Source organism: Eptatretus burgeri, chromosome 13, assembly GCF_056783735.1.
Source record: "Eptatretus burgeri isolate ZD-2024b chromosome 13, Ebu_testis_v1, whole genome shotgun sequence".
Lineage (NCBI taxonomy): Eukaryota > Metazoa > Chordata > Myxini > Myxiniformes > Myxinidae > Eptatretus > Eptatretus burgeri.
The window spans coordinates 34,618,341-34,622,800 of record NC_140973.1 but is presented as its reverse complement, the minus strand read 5'-3'; positions in this window follow the sequence as shown (position 1 = coordinate 34,622,800).

Sequence of the window (4,460 nt, the reverse complement as noted above, 5' to 3'; positions counted from 1 at the left end):
TTTTCACAAGGTATTCAATAAGCCCCGCCCACTTTTCTTTAAGCCCCGCCCACTTTTGCTAAACTACGCCCATTTTTCTAAGGTATTTTTTCTAAGCCACGCCCACTTTTCCTAAGCCCCGCCCACTTTTGCTAAGCTCCGCCCACTTTTCATAAGGTATTTTTCTAAGCCACGCCCACTTTTCTTAAGCCCCGCCTACTTTTGCTAAGCCCCGCCCACTCTTACATCATTTCCAGTTCATCTCTGACTCACAAAGAAATCACTAGAAAATTACAGGATGTTATGGTTTTGAAAAATTTCCCAATGAAGGCTTGCCTAGGCTTGCCCAGGGAATTTCCAAAGGAAACCACACCCACCAGTCTTTCTCTATAAAAGCTTCAAACCCAGGCTCCATTTTAAACATTTGTTTTTGCTGGCAGTGGTGTGCTGTGTGCTTGTCTGGAACTCTCTGTCTTGTATGGAACTAAACCTTCAAGTTGATGAACTGGATTCAAACCTCTTATCTGTTGAGGTAAGATTTTTATTTTCCTATTTTCAAACTTTGATTGAAGCATACTCATTTAATAATTAAATAACTTAATTAATACATTATTATTTTCTCTCACAGGAAATTGTATCTGAAATACAAAATGAAAATACTGCTTTTGCTGCAACTTGGGGGGAAATTGTTGGCTTGGTTGAAGACCTTATGAGCGACCAAGACCTTGAGTGGGATGACTTTGGTGTTCCTTGGAACTCTCTGTCTTGTATGGAGCTAAACCTTCAAGTTGATGAACTGGATTCAAACCTCTTATCTGTTGAGGTAAGATTTTTATTTTCCTATTTTCAAACTTTGATTGAAGCATACTCATTTAATAATTAAATAACTTAATTAATACATTATTATTTTCTCTCACAGGAAATTGTATCTGAAATACAAAATGAAAATACTGCTTTTGCTACAACTTGGAGCGAAATTGTTGACTTGGTTGAAGACCTTGTGAGCGACCAAGACCTACAGAACGAGCAAGACCTTGAGTGGGATGACTTTGGTGTTCCTTGGAACTCTCTGTCTTGTATGGAACTAAACCTTCAAGTTGATGAACTGGATTCAAACCACTTATCTGTTGAGGTAAGATTTTTATTTTCCTATTTTCAAACTTTGATTGAAGCATACTCATTTAATAATTAAATAACTTAATTAATACATTATTATTTTCTCTCACAGGAAATTGTGTCTGAAATACGAAATGAAAATACTGCTTTTGCTACAACTTGGGGCGAAATTGTTGGCTTGGTTGAAGACCTTATGAGCGACCAAGACCCACAGAACGAGTTCGTCCTTGATGACCCAACCAAAGAGTTATACCTTGGAGACCAGCAAAATCCTGAAAAAGAGTTTTACAGCAATAGTACTCATTGTGAGTTATCAAGACAATACCCACTGAACAAGTTATACGTTGATGAGCCAGAATACAAGTTTTACCTTGGAGACTCACAAATTTTGAAAAATCAGTAAATGAGTTCTGCCTTGATGGTTTAAATAACTACCTTGGAGACTTGGAAAGTTGGGTTTATTTTGAAGACTTGAAATGCTACCACTCTTTGGGATTTAAACCTATAAAGAAAGTTCTTACTCCCTCTTTCTATGTTATCAAACCTGAAAGCCTTAAAAGACAGAATTGGAAGAAGAGAAAAAAAAAAACGTAAAATATATATATATATATATATATATATATATATATATATATATATATATATATATATATATATATATATATATATATATATATATATATATATATATGTGGAAATCTCATTTTGAAAAAGACATTGTGTTGGGTGAGGATTGAGTTGGGGTTGAGATTTTGAATGTGAGGGTTGGGGTTGAGATTTTGAATGTGAGGGTTGGGACACACACACACACATACACATCAACAAACAAAAGTTAAGCCTTGACTATTCAGTTGAGGATTCTGTGTTTGGGGTTCACAGATCTAAGAACGTCCACCCCTTGACACACATTATATACTGTTATACACCTCGGACTTGGCCCTCGAGTGTCCACAACGGTGTATAGCAGGAGGGAGTGAAGCGCCAACCTATTGCTCCCATTGCACACACACACAAACAAACAAAAGTTAAGCCTTGACTATTCAGTTGAGGATTCTGTGTTTGGGGTTCACAGATCTAAGAACGTCCACCCCTTGACACACATTATATACTTGTACACCTCGGACTTGGCCCTCGAGTGTCCACAAAGGTGTATTATCTGCTTAGTTTTGTCTTTTGTAATTCCTGTGAATAAAATGAACCTAAAATCTCTTCCCCTTCCAAATCATATATTTTATAAGTCCAAGGAACTGTATCTATTACATCAACAATTTTAAAAAGTTCTTTCGTCCATCGTTCAGTAAAACCCTTTTCAAAATGAGATTTCCACCTATATATTCTTACGATATCACCAACTTTGAACTTAGGTTTTCTGACATTAATCTCTTTTTCATATTTTAATTTTGTAAATGTTTCTGATGGTTTCATATTTGTTGACGTGTGAATCGTGTCATTATACTTATCCACAATATCCTGAATAAAAGATGACCATTGTTGTGAACCGAGTTGTGTGAATTTTTTATATAGTCTCTCTTTTAAGGTACGATTAAAACGTTCAACAACAACTGCCTTCCCTTCATTAAAGGTACTGTATAATGTAATACTGTTATTTTTTAGAAAATTCATAAATGTCTTGTTATAAAACTCTCTACCCTCATCAGTCCACAATTTTTTAGGTTTTCTCTTACTTTTATTAAATATCTGTTGAAAAGCTAACATAAGAGTATTACCTGTTTTGTTTTTTAAAGGGACAACCCACGCATATCTACTCCTCAAATCAATAACGGTTAAAGCATACTTGTACCCCTTATCATTATTGAGTTCAATCAAATCAGCAGACCAGATATAATCAACTTCCTTGGAATAAACTTTCCTTCTCTGAAACTTTGTGAATATTGGTTTATGTAATTCATCAGCCAATTGCTCTTCAGTCTTAATGGCATCATTAGAGCCTATAAGTTTTTTGAATTTCCAAGTCCAAGTTTCAATTTAGCACTAATCATCTTCTTCACGATGAACCTATCAACTTTTTCTCTCAAGGTTGGATTTTGTATCAGAGACAAATTATACAACATTTCTCTATCGGCTTCATGCTTTTCTTCCAACGTTGTGGTATTCCCATAATCAATATCGTGTCTCATGCACACTTCATCAACTCTATTGATTGGTTTATTCCAGGATTTAGGATTGTCTGCCTCATCTAATCTTTTATCCAAGTTTGTGCCTGGACCACAGAAAGAATACCCTGGAAGATGTAATTCCCCTGGTATTCCAGTAGTTGTAAATTTACTTCCTGATAAAAACTTTTGCATATCTCCTCCGAGTTTGTGTTTGGAGATAAATTGATTTTTTTTTGAACCACACACCGAACATATACCTTTTTGTATAACCCTGTTATTTTTACTTTTAATATATGAAATATTTTTAGTATTAGTTTTCTTTTTACATTTGAGACAATAACTCATTTATTTATGAGAAAAATTCCTGCAGAGTGCAAAAACCTTTTTAGTTTCCAACATGCACATTTGAATCTTAATTTTTAAAACATAAAGAATCCTAAGAAATGCCTTCACTCTCTCCTCCATTTATTTAAGAAAAAACTTGAATTAAAATGAATAGCTTGACGATGTCAATAGTCTTGAAGAAAATATTGCAAATAGACTTGTCAATTCTTTGTTTTCCTCCTCGGTGGGTTGAGTTATTTTCTGTAATACCACCAATCTTTTTTGAATCTCACTGGTTTCCATATTTTGATATTTATTCATTCTCTCTCTTTCCTCCCTCTCTCTCTTCTCTCTTTCCTCCTTCTCTTTCTTCTCCCTCTCTCTCTCTCTTCTCTCATTCCTCCCTCTCTCTATTCTCTCTTTCCTCTTTCTCTCTCTTCTCCTTTTCCTCCTTCTCTTTCTTCTCCTTTTCCTCCTCTTTCTTCTCCCTCTCCTCCTTCTCCTTTTCCTCCTCTTCCCTCTCTTCTTCAACTCCTTCCTCATCCCTTACTATCCTTGAATCGTTTACACCCCATAGAATATTATACATATATTCATCAGGATTTCTTGTTATTCCTGTATCCAAAATAATTTTTTTTACAACAGGAAACCAATAAAATTTCTTTTGAATTTCTAAAAGAGCCTTACCTTTTCTTAACCTTATAATTTTTTCATTATTTAACATTCTAATTAAATCTAAAGTTGTCGGTTTATCAACATCAGCATAATGCCAATCTTTTATTGAAAATACCTCATTCTTATGTTGTAGAACATATTTATTAAAATAACGAATACCCTTTTCTTGAAGGTATGCTTGGACACAGAAATGATAATTTTCTTGAAGCCTTCTTGCTGTCATTTATGTATTAGAAATATATGTTAGAA